This window comes from Phascolarctos cinereus, unplaced genomic scaffold (genome assembly GCF_003287225.1).
Source record: "Phascolarctos cinereus isolate Bilbo 61053 unplaced genomic scaffold, phaCin_HiC Scaffold_2;HRSCAF=192, whole genome shotgun sequence".
NCBI classification, from domain to species: domain Eukaryota; kingdom Metazoa; phylum Chordata; class Mammalia; order Diprotodontia; family Phascolarctidae; genus Phascolarctos; species Phascolarctos cinereus.
Genome location: NW_027555625.1, coordinates 142944 through 161308, shown reverse-complemented (window position 1 = coordinate 161308; position 18365 = coordinate 142944). Strand labels below are relative to the sequence as shown.

Below are 18365 nucleotides of genomic sequence, written 5' to 3'. Positions count from 1 at the left end.
CTAGTCAGACGCCATCAGTTCTTTCTCTGGGGATGGAATAGCATTTTCGATCTTTGACTTGAAGCTACTTAGAATTGGTAACAGATGGCATCTGGAACAACAAAGGAAACCCTTAGGTCCCTATCACAGAATGCAACGACTTCCTATGGGAAAACCAGGCAGCAGGAGGACTCTTGGACACAGGAGATCAACACTTTTCTCTCTCTAATAATTGAAAGATCCTCCAAACCCTGCACACTAGGAATGAAGATGTCCTCTTTGATGGCAGACTCAGAGTTATTAGAGGAAGTGTCCTTACTTAGGGAGAGCAGAGTCCAGGCATTCTGTAGCATGACCTCTTTGTACAACCTCCTCCAGGAAGCTCCACTTCTCCTGGGTGAAGTCGACAGCCACGTCCTTGAATGTCATTGTCTCCTAGATCATCAAAAGTCATAGCACATAGAGCTGAAAGACACTTGAGAGTTAAATAGTCCAATCCTCATCAATTTGCAGGAGGAAACTTGAAGCCCAGAGAAGGGATTTGCCCAAAGGTCATATCTTTATGAGTGTCAGAGTCAACTCTTAAAATCACAGTCATTAAGAATTCAATGGAATTTTGAGGAAAACATTTTATATGGTCAGTTGGAAAAAAAGCTAAGAAATGTCTTATTATGAAATGTGTCTCCCTGTGGAATCAGGGAGAAAGTTTGTGTTCTATCTGTGAGGTAGGTGGATCTGTGGAGGAGAAAGAGAGAAGGAGAAATGTATTTCTTCTAAGAACTGATAAATGTGATACATTGTAAGGAAAATTCTGTGAAGTCCTTGTGAGAAGCTGGCAAGTATAGTGTATTTGGGGTGGGGGAGGGAGTTTTATGTGATCACTTAAAAGAGAACAAAGTTAAAGAAAAGATCTAGTTTGTTTCCTGAGAGGCTGGAATTCAATCTTATCTGGATAGAAACATGAAGAGGATTCTAGAAAGATATTCATCAGAATATGGACTGCACTGAGTGGTATGAGATGGTTTCCAGCCAAGTGAAGAAGACTTATTTGTTGTTACATTGCAGGCTTGAGGTCACTCTAGTATGATGTTGCCATAGCCAAAACAAATTATGCCTTTGTTTATGATTGCTTTCATTTGTATATGGCATATTTTCCTTAATTATAATATTTCATTACAGAGAAACAAGAGTAACTAGGATAAAGAAAGGAGGCTTCATTCTTTGATTTAAAAAAAAAACCCACTAAGGGGAGACAGAGCCAAGATGGTGGAGTGAAGGCAGGGACTTGCCAAAGCTCTCTCCAAAACTCCTCCAAATACCTTAAAAATGACTTTAAACAAATTCTAGAGCAGTAGAACCCACAAAAAGAGCAAAACAGATTTCCAGCCCAAGACAACTTGGAAGGTTGGCAGGAAAGCTCTGTTGCACTAAGGTCAGAGAGGAGCACAGTTCAGCACAGGCCAGGCCAGCACAAACTGGGCCCCAGCAAAGCCAGAGCAGTCCTCGGGGTGACTGAATCACTCGCAGCAGTGGCAGTTTCCAGACCACTCAGTCCACAGATGCCAAAGACAACTTAGAAAGTCAGCAGGAAAGGTCCATTGCATCTGGGTTAGAGAGGAGTACAGTCTAGCCCTAGCCCCAGCACAGCTCTGGCCCCAGCAAACCAGGAGCAGGCCTTTGGAGAGACTGAATCAGCAGTGGCAGCAGCCGTAGTTGCTTCTGGAGCTCTCAGCCTACAGATGGTAAGGGAGTTGAAAAACTGGTCAGAAGGATGTGTGGGACAGAGACCACCCACTCAAAATAAAAACAAAGACTTAGATACCTTGAAAGCAGAAAAAGAGTTTATTGCTTTTTCATGAGAAAGGGTACTGCCCCTAGTCACCATTGCTGGCCCGGAGAGTACGAGTTGGGAGCCACACCCTTGGCTTTTTATCCCTTAACACGATGCCCCCTCCCACTCTCTTACCCCTTTCTCCTTTGACTGGGTACTCAGGGAGTACATTCTAAATGTGGCAGATGATACCCATGTCCATGTTTGGACTATATGTGTATATGTACTAGGAAGTAGGAGTGATCAGGCACTGAGCTCCCTCACCCATGCTGGAGAAATAGAAGCTTATCGGGGAAAATGGAAACTTAACTCAAGGCTTTCTGGAGGAACGAAACCTAGGCCTGTGGGAACTGTACTGCAGGCCATCTCTCACACTCAGGCAGGTTGCAGAGGAGAGACAAGAGCATAGCAGGGAGGTAAGAATGTAGTAGGAAGATACTAACAAGGGAACTTCACTGTGAGCCATCCCTCACAAGGAGATTACAAAAGTCTTTTTGTTAGTACTGAGGCAGGACTCTGTTGCTTTCCCCATCTCAGATCTGGGTCCTGAGTGGTAGTCCTGGGGTGAGGAGGAGCACTAGCACAGCAGAGGGGGAGCCCTCCTTATAATTCCAGAAGGTAGTGCTTGTGGTCACTTACAGACCAGAGCACAGGCCAGGAGAGTAGTAAACACCTCTGCTTAGATCATACCACCTTAGAAGAACTGGAAACTTACAGGGCCTTAGAAGTATCCCTGAAAACAGCTATACAACCCCCCCTGAAACTTGGGACAGTGTGCCTTCCGTTCTGGAAGCAGAGCCCGACTTCAACAAAGACTTAAAAGTCAAACAATAATTGTATTGAATTCCTATTATTATTCCTAATATTGAAATCCTATTGTATAGGTTTCATTTTTCCCCAGTTGACATAATGTTGACAAAAGTCCTTTTCATTATTCTGAAGACATTCTGTTTGTGAGAACATCCTGGTGGCTTCTTTCACATAATCCTGCAGATCATGAGTAATTCTATTGCCTCCTTCAGCTTTGCCACTTGGTGAGTCAGTATGAATTATTTTCCCTTAATTCACCATTCTGTAAGACACAAAATTTAACCTTTCACCAGTGACCTCCATCTTCTGGAGAGAAGCATGTCCCCTTGGAGCACATTCATAAGTCTTTTTTCCAAGACGAATCCTCTGATGTAAAGTCAGAGCTGATCTCTGGCTGAAGGCCTTCTCACATTGAGGCCATAAATGGCTTATACCCAGAGTGAATTTCCTACTATCTCAGAAACTCTGTACTCCATTTTAATGCTTTTCTGCATTCATGTCAGTGGTAAGAATTCTATCTCCTTTGAATTCTCTGATGGGAAATAAGGACTTTTGCTGAAGGCTTTACTACATTAATTACATTCATAAGTTTTCTCACTAGTATGGATTCTCAGATGTTTAATAAGATGGGAACTGTTTCTAAAAGCCTTTCCACACTGATTACATTCATGAGTTTTTTCTCCAGTGTGGATTCTCTGATGTACAATAAGATTGCCACTCCATGTGAAAACCTTTCCACACTGCATACATTCATGAGATTTCCCTCCATTGTGGATTCTCTGATGCTTAGCAAGAGTGGAGCTCTCTCTGAAAGCCTTTCCACATTGATGACATTCATAAAGTTTCTCTCCAGTGCGCATTCGCTGGTATACAATAAGACTGCCACTCCATGTAAAAATTTTCCCCCACTGAATACATTCAAGTAGTTTCTTCCTACTGTAGATTCTCTGATGTTCAGCAAAGCTGATTCTGTATTTGAAAGCCTTTCCGCATTGATTATATTTGTAAGGTTTCTTTCCAGTATGGATTTTGTCATGTAAAATAAGATGCTCCATCCATGTAAAAGCCTTTCCACATTGATTACATTCATAAGGCTTCTTTCCAGAATAGATTCTCTGATGTGTAGTACAGAATTTACAAATGACGTCACAGAGACCAGCACTCATGAATCTTTGCTTGTGAGTTTCTTCTGCAGTAGTCTCTTTCATTTCAAGTGTGATTTCTCCTTCTGAAAAAAAAACAAACAATAAAACCAATATACACAGACACACACACACACCCTTCCCTCCATTGGTGGAACATGAACTCATTTACTTTCTATTTCCCTAGGCAAAGAAAAAAATCTTCAAACATAAATGGGCAAAACCACTCATTTTAATATGCCATTAGCTCACATCTGAAAGATGATTTAATTTACAAAGAGCTTCACATAGAATCACACTGCATCCTCACAACAAACCTCTGACAAAGGCAGGGCTGGCATTGTCGTCATATTCAAGACTCAGGCCTTGAGCTCAGAATGTCTGAATGAATTGACCCAAAGACCAACAGCTGAGGCCAGCACGCAAACTCTTTGACTGGGCACGCTCTGTCCACAGGACTAGACAGATTGTTTCCACTTCCAATGTTTCCTTTCCCTTTTTACTTTCATTGTCTGTACTTTCTTTCCTTTTTTCATAGATATCATGCCATTTGGCACACATATACTAAATATTCAAATTCTTCCATGCTCTATCCTACCTGTAAAGTGATGTAATTTGCCTGGTGATCACTTTCAATCTGATTTTTCCTGTTGCAGTATCAGAGGGCACATGAAGAATACCAGCACTGTATTTTGTACTTACTACTTTTGGGGATAATGCAGTGAGTACATCAGACCCTCACTGCTTCTAAGTACAACATATTCTTTCAATTTTTCAACTTGAGATCTATGTGCAAATGGTGACAGGTATGCACAGCCCCACGCTGGCTGGCTGCCAATGCACCAGAGTAGTTCTCTCATTCCTGGGTTACTTCATCAAACCTGTAATCACCAGAAGAAGACATCACTTGTGTTTGCATTCCTGCAGCAGAGGTAACAAGCTCTTCGAAAACCATGATCGCTAGGTAAGCATAGGAGAGGGCATCATGGCATCATCATGGACCACCACAACCATTCTGCAGATGCAGACCTTAAATGGTCACTTATTCCCCAGTTAAGGTTTTCTAATGTGGACCTCTTTTCTCCCTAAGGCCAGTTGATGGGATTGTAGCCTCAGGTGAATGGCAGAGATTTGGCCATGTGGAAAAGACCCCTTTTTGGAGTCCAGATCTCATCCTCATCATTCCCCCCTCAAACAAATGGGACCCAAATTCTTTTGGGGTAAGGGGCGAAGGTCTTGGCTTCTGAAACTGCTTTCTGCTGGTAAGGGGCTTAGAGCTGTCCCTGGCTTGAGGAGGTCCCAAAGAGGAGGTTGACTGGAACTGATCACAGGCTGCATCCAAGGGACGATGGGGGGACATTGTCTGGTACTCACTGTTTGCTCCCAACTGTAGGTGAATGGCCTGTAGTCTGGAAGACACAAACTTGACAGAAAAGACTGCAGGGCCCAAATGACAGGATAAAACATCCTTAGCTCTGTTTGGATTTAGATAATTCAGTTTTCCAACCATGCTGACTTCTGATGCTGACTTCCCACCAGTATCACATTCTCTCTGAGTAGCTTGTGGTATTTCTCAGATGTGGATATTGATTTATTGATGGATTATTATGATCCATTAGAGAACTCAAAATAAAATCCCACATGCTTTTTTACCTCAAACAGCAAGTTTCACTAATCAAGTTTAGGAAAAACTTTTCCATGATCTGCATCTCAAATTTAAATTTGTCCTGGTGTAAAAAGCAACTCATTAGAAATTATTTCTACATACTTGTAAATTCTCAGCAAGACAAAACCCAAACGAGCTTTTTGGCAAGTTTAGACATTAAAACAATAACCAACAATAGCCAAATTATTTTAGTGGTAACCAAATTATGAAAATTGCTTGACATAACTGATCCAAAATTTCACCAATTTGAAACTTGAAATAAACACATTACCAATCAGGTGACTTCAGTTTTGTTAAATGCATTTCCAAATTACTTTACACAGAGAATCAACATCTCATCATTAACAGTTAAAAAAACAGTTTTAAAAGAGTGTGCTTACCCAAGTTCGGAGGCTAGCTTCTTTAACTTGAGCAGGATGCGCCGAACCTGGATGATGCTTCCAGGCAAAGGTTGCCCCAGGACCCAAAGCCATTGCCAGTGGGGCCCATGCTGTAGCTGCTGCCGCTTCCCCCTCCTTCCTTTTGCCATGTGAGGGAGGGTGAATTCGAAGGTGAGGGGGAGAAAGGTGAAACTTTCTTCTCCTATGATAAGGGTTAATGGATGCCCTCTTGACTCAAGGGAAGGGAGTGGGAGAAAGAAGTGATTAGGGTTGTAAGGAGGAATTTCAAAACTCCTTAATGATCAATCACAAAACCTCCAGAATCTGCTAAGATATTTTTAGCTGTTCTAACTTTTCCCTGTAACCTCCATGAAGGAGGATTCAGGGGTGTAGAGGGAAGGGATCAAGTAAACCTCAGGGAACCAAAAAGCACCTGCAGTTTTCCCAGTTCCCTAGTGATGAGAGAATTGACAGAATTGAGCATATGCTTCCAGACAGGGCATCTGTCCTTGTCCTTTATGCTGTGGAAGGTGCTTCCAGGTCCATGGCTTTGAACCGACCCAATGGACTGAGAGCCTGAGAGCATCAGGCTGACTGTGAGACAGCCTCATAACTGTCTGCCCTAAAAGCACCTCCAAGCCTTCTGAGGTGCTTGGAGAGTAACCTCAGCTGCAGAGCAAGAAAGAAGGGAGGAGGCTTACATATCTTTCAGTATTGGCTGGAGAAGAAGTTGGGGTTAGGTAGTTTTTCCCATATGGGACACCAAAATGTTGAGATTTAGGGGTTTAGGGGTTCTGGGACCCCAAAATCACAACACATGGGCCCTGCCTGAAAGAATTTGACCCAAGCCTTTTTTCAGCCAAAGACAAGGTTTATTAGCACATCCACCATATCGGCCAGACTCTTAAGGAATCTGAATACTTGTGAGCTATTGGCTAGATTTTAAGAATCTAAGCCCTATGCTTAGATTATTATGCCGTTATTATCCTCCCTCCATTTATTCCCTCATCTCCAGCTGAAATGAGTGTATTTACATTCCAAAATGTTCTTTTCCAGTAGATCAGCCAAGAGTGAGGTGGATGATGTGTTGCTCCTTACCAAACAGACTCATCTTCCTGCTTTCCTTTTTTTTTTTTCTTTGTTAACTGTCTTTATTTCAAACATTTTAGGAGAAAAGAAATCTTTGTGTAACTGAAGAGAACAGCAAATATCCTTGCAACATACTCCCTGCCTGGCATCTGCCCAACCTGCAAGGATTTGGAAGATATACACAATATATGGAGAAAAGGCAATATACCTGTACTCACACCATGCCTAAGTAGAGACTGATCATAGATGGACCAAGGAAGAAAGATATCTAGTGTACGGAAGGGAATGTAGCAAGTCTGAATCAAATTTGTGGTAGCCAGTCAAAGCAGGTCTTCTGATGGTCATGTCATGGTCACAGCTGCGGGTTGGATAGAGCTTCCAAGAAACTGCATTCAGATCACAGAAGGCAGTATTAGAAATGAAGTCACTACTAACATCAGCTGTGCTACAGGCCTAGCTGGGGTGCCATCAAGTCAATGTCACTCAGGTTCCTAGCGAACCAGACACCAGCAGCAAATGTAATGCAGAACATTATTTTACCATTTAGGTAGTAGAACCCTTTAGGCCATGGAAAACTCCAAATTCCTTAGCAAGACCCTTATCTGGCTGCTCAGGCTCCAGCCCTCAGATCATATCTCTGGAAGCCTCCATTGTGAGAAAGTTTGCACAGCATTATCATATCTACATAGAGGGAGAAGGGTGTCCTTGACCAGCCCCCCAAAAAACCTCTTCCTCTTGCCAGACTTCAAAGATCCATCCCCCTCCCTGTCCTGTATACTCCCTATACAAACCCTAGCTCAACCCCTGATGGCTGCTGCTTGATTTGGATGTGAATATCCCTGGCAGCCGCGCACTAAGAAAGTCCACAATTTAAAATTAGCTTGGGTCGTCAACTCGCTCATTTCTCGGTATAACATTTTGGAGGCCCCAGCGAGATAGCAGCGTACCGTGTCGCTGCAGAGACCCACCTGGAGAGGACATCGGCCTCGGGAGGGGGAATTGTTCTGTTCTGACTTCTAGGGGAGCCGGCCCCTGATGATGTTCCAGGGCCCCAGGACTCAGGACTAGGAGAAGCCTCCCTCCCCGACTCCGACTGTACCTCATTTCGGCCCTCGTGGACCTGGTAACCCTCTGGAGGTAAATGTTTGCAAACCTGTTTTCTGGGGGAACGAGTGCCAGACGTGGCAGAGCACCTAATTAGTGCCTCAATCCCCCAGGCACCCCGAGACGTCGGGACTATGCCTGTATCTGGTTCCTGGTACCCGGTTTCTGGTTCCTGGTTTCTGTCTTAGTTCTGTTGGGCCCGTGTCTCGTTCCTGGTTTCTGTCTCAGTGTTGGTCTATTAGTTTATATGTGTAGAGATTGTGTTTTTAAGAGATTCTGTTTTGCAATCATCTGCCTGAAGCCACCTCTGTTTCATACTGAAAGACAGGTGTCAGACTGGATTGCAGACAGTTTTCTCCAGGGCAGTTCCTTTGACTTCATTGGGAGGATGTGTTGTGTTCAGGCTCTTATTGTTTGTCTGTGTCTGTGTTCTGCAATAATGGGGGGATACGGCCAGTACATCATTTCCCTCCCTTTTGGGTTGTTTGCAGCCAGACAGCCAAAGGCTGCAGCAGGACTCTGAAAAGTTGCCTTCATTCTCCCCCTCTCCCTCCCCAGGTAACAGCAGCTTCAAAGCAGTGCGTGGATGGGAGAGGGAAAGAGAGAAGAATACTTTATTATTTAGGTTATATGGTTGGTAGAGGGCAAGTTGGGAAGGATTTTTGAAGTGTCAGGTCAGAATTAGAAAGGAATGAGATATGTACAGGTTTTAAGGGGATTTTAAATCATTAGAAAGAAAGGCAAGGAAGTTTAAGCATGTAGGAGAGAGGAGTGTGTGTAGAAAATTTGAAGGGAATATGATTTAGTTGCATGGTGTGACTGGAGGTTTTGAAAGTGAGAAGGTTTTGGGACTTTTGCATGAGTAATAGTTTCTCTCTCTCTCTGCATTCTAACTCTGGCCAAGTTTGAGTGTGGAGACAAAGAGAAAAGTTCTTGTGTACCAGAACACAGACAAATGGTTTATATGCTGAGGACTATGGCTTGCTGGGTTTAGTTGATATTTTCCCACGAGCCCCAGCTCATCCAAATTGGTAAATATGTGAGGTTTTCAATTTCAGCATTTGTTACACTGTTTTGCACTTAGGTACATTGAAGGAAACTCAGACGAGTGGATTGTTTTGAGTGCACAGTGAGGGCAGTTTGAGGAGAGATGGAGGGAATTATGTCCACCCACCTTTCAGGCTAGATCCCCGGGTGGGTTCTTTTAAAGACTTGTCATTATGGGAAAGAAAAAGCAATCAGAATACTGGTCCAGTACATTTCTAAGCTTAACAAGGGTATTGCATTTGGGGATATATTTTTGTCTACCCCTCCAAAAACTAAATAAATAAATAGGGGAGAATGAATGGGTTAGAATAAGCTTCCAAATTTTATTGCTTTTAAGAGGAAGTTTCACCTATAATTCTTATCAAATCTGTGTAAACGTTTTCTGTGTTGTGAAATTCCTGAGTAAATGAGAATTCTTGAGATAAAAATTGAGTAAATTTTTAAAGGTTTGATAATATTTGTTATTGTGGTAATGTTCTTATTATAAAAACTGAATTTTTTTCTGTTTTTGACTAAGGAAATTTGATGTCTAGGAATTCTGTAACAACTAGGAATTTAGTTTGTTATGGTACTTTGGGAAGTTATTTATGTTACTTGAGGACATTTTACATCAACTTAGTTTTAATGAATTCCATTTTTAAAGGTTTATTTTTACTTTAAGGTAGAAAGGAAAGATATCTATCACCTTAAAAATTTCTAACAAATGTTCTTCATGAAAGTTTAGTGATTATTCCTTCTAACATCAGGATAAACTGTAAGCTTTTTTAGAAAGGGAAATACTTTTTACAAAGTAATGTTTTGCAAAATCTTTTTGTATGATTTTTAGAAGGCCTACTAAATTTCCATTTGCAAGCTAATTTGTTGCAATAATTTAATACTGATAACAATTATGTCTTAATCCACTGTGAATTTTCTAAGTTTCATTCCTATGTAAATTGTGTCCTTGAATTGGCCTTAAATGGGTGCTTTCAGAGAAACAGAGTCAATGGTTCCTGCTTCAGGTAGCATAAGAAAGGGCACTGGTCTCAAGAATGTAGGTTTGAAAGTTCAATGCCCCACTCTAAGTTTTTAAGGGGTGGACGTAGAAGTGAAAAAGATAGGACAGCTAAAACATCTTAGCAGATTCTGGAAGTTTTTGAGATTGATCATTAAGGAGTTTTTAAACACCTCCTTACAATCTTGTCACTCCTTTCCCCCACTTCCTCCCCTTGAGTCAAGAGGGTATCTCTGTGTGGGGATCCCAAACAGTGCTGGGTTTCTCTATTAACCCCTTTCAGCCCAGATCAGATTAGGAAGAGAGTGTTTTACCCCCTCTCCCCTGCCCGCAAAATTCACCTTCCCCCACCTGGCTATAGGAAGGAAGGGGAGGGGTAGCAGCTACAGCCTGGAAGTATCTTCCAGCACACAGCCATGGGGAGTAAAAGGGGATGGGTCAAGGTAAAGAAGCCAGTCTATAGGGATGAGTGGCCCCAGGAGACTGTTGGACCTGGTGAAAGGGTCTAGAAAGAAGAAAGATTTTTTTATTGGGTCAATTGTATTAGTTATGTTGCTGGAAGGGCAATTTCTTTTATAATCTAGAATGTTAAGTTAATTGTGTCTTAAAAAAAAAAAGGAGTCAATTTGGCTGTTGGGGCATTTTATATGATCCTGTTTTGTAACATTTCCTTTTAAATATTGTAATTCAAGGAAGTATAAAATTTTCAAATTTTGTCTCTATTGAAAGGGAATTTTCAGTTGAAATTGTTTTGTTATAATTTATGAAATTTGTGAGATTGTTAACTAAGTTATTTGGGGTTATTGTTTTAATATCAAAACCTAAGATTGTTAATTGATTACTTGTGTGTGAAAAGGAGGGGCACATGGCAATTCCCCTTATTTTGTAAACTTACCAGGATCCCTGGAAACTATGGGGGGGGGCAAGGTCATCTGCCCTGAAAAAAAAAAAAGTGCAGCTTCCATATGTTTGTTTGACATGTGGCATGGGAAGGAATTTTCTTAATTGAATGGGTTGTAAATTCAATAGAGCCGGAGGGTGTCAAAGTGTCAGTTGAAATTATAGACCAAGATATCTGTGTTTCTTTTACCATTAACATGACATAGCATAGTCTATGTCCATAAGATACCGAGATAAGAAAAGTCCCATTGTTCTGGAGAGTGTTTGGTCCCAGACATCTTGGGCTCAGTGATAACACACAGAAAGAATGTTGGTCAGTTCTATCTGGTCCTGGAAAGGGGTGTTTTTGGTTCACTTGAAAAAAAAAAAGAATTAGCTCAGGTTTTTTGGCCCTTATTGGGGTTCAATTGATTATACTCACCTCAAGATGTTCCCATTGTTTAAAGGAATTATGAGAGCAGTAGTATTTTTCTGTGATCAGTCTCTTACTATTACCAATGTGAGATTAAATTCTTATTATCAGGATTTGTGATTTTATGGGACAGACATTTACTATTGTTTTGAGCTTTGATTACCAGGGTACTTGTCTGAGTTGTCATAAAGCCAATAGCAGAATGGCATGTGCTGCAGGCTGATAACTGATAAAGGTGGAAGTCTGTGCCTGGGAAGACTTTTGAGGACAACCTTGGACACAGCCTAGATAGGATCTTCTGACTCTATTTCCCAATTGTGCTATTTCCTTTTGACAAGGGAAATCCCCACCTGATTAATCCCAGGCCCTGCTTTTAACATCCAGTGACTACGTGATTACCTATCAGATATGACTCATGCCTGGAATCAAATGGAGCTAAGGAAGTTCTTTCCTTCTGATATGATATATGACCCTGTCCCTCTGGAACATCCCTGTGTTACCGTAATAGGATGCAAGTACATTCATGGCCACATAATAATAATATAGGGATAACATCCCCCTAAGGAGGAAATGTTTACACACAATAATAGGACAAAGGTGTAATGTGATAGATGTCTAATTAAATAGGATAGCAAATTTTGAGAAAAGCAATAGGATTAGACTGATATGATTGGCTTCCAAGATGTATCTATCATAGCAATCCAAGCTTTAAGCATGTTTAGGTAGGAAGATCACAGTTTTGGATTTTTACACTAAGCCAGAGAAGCAGAGCTCCCTTTTTGAACTGCCTATGAATTAAACCGATTGTACATGAGCAAGGAACTTAATGTTAGTTAATATAGGTAATACTGATTGTATTGATTTGTATGATTCCTGTCTAAGGTTTTCTTTGTTACCCTGATTACATGTAAATCTCTCTTTTCCAAACTAGTCTATTGTGAGCTCTCTGATTGGTTTAATCTGTACCTGACTTAATGTAATTATGCAATTTTGCGAATTATGAGTAAACTTTGTTGTATTGTTTGAACCTAGTCCTGTGTGACTGGGAAAACTGAACTATCTCTATGTGCCTTTAACTAAAGACTTATGAGGGATTCTGGAATACTTAGGAATTCAGTTTCCTTAATACTACTCTGGAATTTGTGTTATTTAAGAACTGTTTTGTACCAATTTAGTGAGGTTTTATGAACAAGAGTAGAAATGCATGCAAGCATTTTAGGGCTCATTTTGGAAATGTTCCTTAGGCAATGTGACATCTTAGGGTACTATAGAACTGGGACTTGTGTTCTGTGTGTGTTCCTATATGAGTTAAGTTCTTTACAATTCAGGGGTTTGTGAGAATGTTATTTTGTTATTTGGGTAATATCACACTTGTTTAAAGTTTTGTTACAATTAATAATGTTAAAAGGGAAATGGCTTGTGGTTTATCTTGTCCATGTCATCAGAGAAACATGGCATGACTGAAACATTTAAGATCCTATATGCACTGTGTTAAAATGGATTCTTTCATATATCTATGTATGTATTGGGGCCTGTGGATTAATGTAAGGTATGCATATTGTTGTTTGCTCTTGTTTACTATTTAGTGGGGGTTGGCAGTATGGGTCCGGCTCTTACGGCAGTCCTCTTCCTTGGATGATTCCTTTGCCAAAAACTAAAAGGGGGAGTAGGAACTCAGGGCAGATGGCACTAATTCTTCCTTAACCAAGTTCCTGCAGGGACTCCAGAAAGAAAACACAGAGGACTCTCCAAAAATATGTCCAGGACACCTACCAGTCTCTACCTGTCAGCCTGTACCCGCTTTCAGCCCAGGAGACCCAGTCTTGGTCAAGAAGTACACTGCCTCTGGCCTGGAACCTAAGTGGAAAGGTCCCTACACCATGATCCTGACCACTCCAACAGCCATAAAGGTGGACTCTATCCCTGTCTGGCTTCATCATTCAGTAAAGGCAGCCGCTTCATCTACCAGTCCTGAGAAATGGGAAACGATACCTGGTCCAGATCCCCTCAAGTTGCGTCACTCCCGAACATCCCCTTCCTAACCTTTTCCCTTGTTTTTTTAATCCTTGCATTGGACATCCTAATCCCCACGCTCCTTTGCCAAAACCTCAGTGGGTCCTCAAGTCTAGGGGCGCTAACCCCGAATACACCCTCACTATGTCTGACTGCCTACCTGGACCCCAAGGCCCTGGTGCCCTCTTCAATGTTCCAAAACCACCGTGCTCTGGCATCCCTTCCAAACCCTTTCTCTGCCAGGGGTTAAGGGTATGTCAGCCTCCTGAGTACTTTGACCTGACAGCATCTTTTACCCTCATGGCCAACTCTACTCATGTGACTCTTGTTATCCCTAATCAACAGTCCCTCCAGTGGCTCACACCCCAGACCTGGGGTTTGTATGCCTGTAAGGGGGGAGAAGAAGGAGTGCTCCTCACTGTGTATAAACAGGTCCCTGAGAGGTCCCCTTTGCCCATCGGTCCCCTAGGAGGACTGGCCCGCCCACCTGAAATTCCTCCCAATCCTCTGACCCCCACTAGGATCCCCTCCGACCGGCTCAGCACCCCTCAGCCACCTAAGATTCTTCCCGATCCTCTGGCTCCTAGTAGGACCCCTCAGGCTGATCCCCCTCACCCCTCAATTATAAGACTGCTCCGAGCCATCCATAGCATTGTCAACTCCACCAGGCCTGACCTAGGACCTAGCTGCTGGCTGTGTATGGATGCACCACCCCCATACTATGTGGGAGTGGCAGTTAATGGTTCTGTTTCCCATAGCCCAGACTCGGACCTAAGTTGACCCTGGGGGATGTCCAAGGAAAAGGTACCTGTCTTACCTCATCCACCACATCCCTGAAAACTTCTCCTTACTCTCCTGTCTGTAATAGTACTGTGGTTGTTCCCCAATCCTCCTCCTCTTTTTATTCAGCACCATCCGGCACTTGGTGGGCCTGTCTGGATGGGATCACACAGTGTGTCTCCACTGTGGTGTTTCTAAAAGAATCTGAGCCTTTATGTATATTAGTCTCCATTATCCCCAGGGTCTCCCTTCTTCAGGGCCCGGAGGGTTGGGAGTACTTCAGTCATGAGGGCAGTGTGTCCTACTGAAGCAAGCGAGCTGTTCCCCTCCTCATCCCTATCCTCAGTGGGGTTGGGGTTAGTGGGATCAACTGCTGTGGGTACCGCTGCCCTAGTCCGAGGAGAGGCCAGTTACCAGGAACTTAGTGCTCAGGTCGATGCAGACCTCAGTCAGTCATCTGGAGCACTCTATATCCCAACTCGAGAGACAGGTCAACTCCTTGGCAGAGATGGTTCTGCAGAACCAGAGGGGTTTAGGCTTATTGTTTCTCAGGCAAGGCGGCCTTTGTGCCGCCCTAGGGGAGGCCTGCTGTTTCTATGCCAATAACTCAGGTGTAGTTCAGGAGAGCCTTTCCCTACGGAAAAATATTGCAGACAGGCAGAGGGAACGAGAAGGGAACGAAAATTGGTACCACAGCCTGTTTCGGACTTCCCCATGGTTAACCATTCTTATTTCTGCCTTAGCCAGGCTCTTTGCTCCTCCTTACTATAACCCTGATTCTTGACCCTTGTCTAGTTAATCGGCTCTTTGACTTTGTTAGATCCTGTATTAATTTAGTTAAGTTACTGTTGGTTAGAGGTCCCTGTTATCAGACCCTGGTGTCTGCCTTCTTTGCACCCTATAATGAGGCAGCCCCCACCACGTCAAGGGTTTGACGTGGTACACAAAAGAAGTGGGGAATGTAATGCAGAACATTATTTTACCATTTAGGTAGTAGAACCCTTTAGGCCATGGAAAACTCCAAATTCCTTAGCAAGACCCTTATCTGGCTGCTCAGGCTTCAGCCCTCAGATCATATCTCTGGAAACCTCCAGATTCCTTAGCAAGACCCTTATCTGGCTGCTCAGGCTCCAGCCCTCAGATCATATCTCTGGAAGCCTCCATTGTGAGAAAGTTTGCACAGCATTATCATATCTACATAGAGGGAGAAGGGTGTCCTTGACCAGCCCCCCAAAAAACCTCTTCCTCTTGCCAGACTTCAAAGATCCATCCCCCTCCCTGTCCTGTATACTCCCTATATAAACCCTAGCTCAACCCCTGATGGCTGCTGCTTGATTTGGATGTGAATATCCCTGGCAGCCGCGCACTAATAAAGTCCACAATTTAAAATTAGCTTGGGTCGTCAACTCGCTCATTTCTCGGTATAACACAAAGAGTCCCAAATTAACAAATTCCTCTGGAAGTCTTCCTGTCGATGGCAAAGCGATAGGCACCCTGCAGCCACTTCCTGACACCCTCGGGGGCTCCTGTCCCTCCACTTGAGGCCCCTGCAGGAGGCACCACCTGAGGCGGCACCAAGGACCTCTCGCAGCCATGGCAGGTAGCCCGAAGGGCTCAGCTCCACATTATCTTCCTGCTTTCCTAATGCAATCCCAATAGTCCAGGCTCAGAGATGAGGTGTCAGGCACTCCTCAGCAACTCTCACATTCACTCTCTTGACCCCCATATTCAATCTGGAGCAGAGTCCCATGATTCTACCTATGTGACATCTCTCCCATACAACTCCTTTCCCATCACTGTCACTTTCTTGGTTCAGGCCCCAATCACCTCAGAGCTGAGGTATTTAAGAACCTCCCCCAGTCCAGTCAATCTTCCCTTGAGCTGTCAAGTTCATCTTCCTAAGGCTGTCACCTAACCGTGTCACCACCTACTCGACAATCTCCAGAATAGGCTTTGCCTCAGTCAGACTGAGGCCTGTTAAGGACCTAACTTGAAAAAGTATTTCCAGTCATCCTGATCTATATGTGGCCACTGGACCCACATGGGTCACTGGAGAAGAGAGTGAGGCTGGTGACTTTGCACAGCCCTCCCTCACTTAAATCCATTTCACTTTCATATCATGGCATCACCTCGATGATGTCATGTCCTCTTCCAGAAAGAACAAACAGCAACCTCTGCGAGTAGAAAAGGAGCTGCCCACTAGGGACCAAACTTCCAGTTGAGCAATACTTTCCTTCTTTCTTTGTTTCTTTCTTACTTTTTTTCCTCCTTCCCTTCCTCTTTTTTTCCCTTCTTTTCATTTTTTTTTCTCTTAAAGACCAGCCTTAACCACAAAACACTCTGATCCAAAACCAAGCCTTACTTGGTCACTGCTTGGGCCTGATTGGCCCAGAATGAATGTAAATAACAATTGTTTCTGTTTTCCCTAGAAACCCTGAGGGTCTTCCCTTCCCAGATCTATTTTTTTTTAAAAGAAGCCATCCTTTGCCTCATTTTTTTTTTTTATTAAGCCTTAATCACTGAGTGGGTGCTGCCTGAGTCAAACTGAGTCTTGTTAAAGATCTTAGCTTAGTCCCCTACTGCATCCTGGGCCATCTCCAGTTGTCCTGCTCCTTCTCTGGCCACTGGACCCAGATGTCATTAGAGAAGGAGCTGCCCACTAGGGAGCAATTTTCTTTCTTTTCTTTTCTTTCTTTCTTTCTTTCTTTCTTTCTTTTCTTCTTCTTTTCTTCTTTCTTTCTTTCTCTTTCTTTCTCTCTCTCTCTCTCTCTCTCTCTCTCTCTCTCTCTCTCTCTCTCTCTCTCTCTCTCTCTCCCCCTCTTTCTCCCTGCTTCCTCTCTCTCTCTTTCTTTTTTTTCTTTTAAAGATCAGCCTTAATCCCAAATTACTCTGGTCCCATACCAAGCCCTACTTGGTCACTGTTGGGGGCTGATTGCCTCAGAATGAATTAAATAAAAATTGTTCCCATTGTTCTCAGAAACCCTGAGGGTCATCCCCTCTCAGATCTTTTTTTTTTTTTTAATGAGGCCCTTCTTAGTCTAGTTTTTTTTTTTTATTAAGGCTTAATCCCTGAATGGGTGCTGTCTGAGTCAAATTGAGACCTGTTAAAGACCTTAGCTTGAAAAGGCCAAGGGCTTCTACTGCATACTGAGCAAACTCCAGGTGTCCTGATTCATATTGAGAATAGACTTAGAATGTACACCATTTGTCCTCTTTTGCTTATAAATGTGGGAGTTGTCTTGGGAATCAGTTCTTTGCACCTAGGAAGGTATTGTAAACATGAACAGCACATGATCCCCCTGAGGACACACAAGAGAGAACCCACAGGAAGATACTTTAGCCAAAGAAAATTCTGCACCCCAAAACTTATCTGTAGCCCACAGATTTTGGCAGTCCAATAGTCATCCTGTGATTGTTAAAATGGTAGGCAGCCCATTTTCACCCCCCACTCCTCTTGTATCACAATTCTTTCCACAAGGAGTCAGAGCAGCTTCCAGAATAGGTAACAGGTCCATCACACACACACACACACACACACACACACACACACACACACAAGTAACATGGTGAGCAAGATTACAATTGGTGAATAAAGACAGCCAAGATGGCAGGAGCTTCAGGCATCCAGTCCTTTGGGAGTATCCATGCTCTTTAGGAGTGTGGCAAGCACTTCCTGTGCATGGATCAGGGCAGGGGTGGGGCGCATTGTCTGGACCTCTACAGAGGCCAGGTCACTTGCAAAGATTCTCTAGTTAATGTGCTAGGTCCTTACTACTCCCACAGGCTTTTCAGTTGTTCTCCTGGAAAGGCCAAAGAGGAGAGGGGATAAAGACAGCCAAGCAGGCCTTCCCTTCTATATCCTGCAGTGCTTTGGCCCTGGTTCACTCCTGCTGCTCCCCTTGGCTCAACTTCTCCCGGATGCTCGGGGCCAACTCCCAGGGTCCCTGCTCCCCAGGAGGTTGGCTATTTCTATGTGATGAGTTCCCTCTATGTGGCCAGGTCTGGGGGAACATAGTCCACCAAGTACAGCTCCTATGACTACCCCATCTCCAGTGGACACCTCCTGGTTCCCACAGGTTCCCCTAGGTTCCCAGCCCAGGCTCTTTGTATTTGGAATTTGTATTGTACACTGGGTTCTTTTACTCCTCTGTGAATTTTGTATTTTACTCCACTCGATGAGTGAGCCTGCTCTATAACCCACCTAACAGGTCCAGTCCT

General features: G+C 43.3%; 1 long non-coding RNA gene across 1 annotated transcript; it reads right to left on the bottom strand.

Moving 5' to 3' along the window:
• Nucleotides 1-1798: 1798 nt before the first annotated feature.
• Nucleotides 1799-8058, bottom strand: LOC110202056 (uncharacterized). The gene is made up of 2 exons (XR_013484403.1): nt 4465-8058; nt 1799-3848 (listed from the first exon to the last, which is right to left on the bottom strand). It is a non-coding gene; the product is annotated as an uncharacterized LOC110202056 (long non-coding RNA).
• Nucleotides 8059-18365: the final 10307 nt, after the last annotated feature.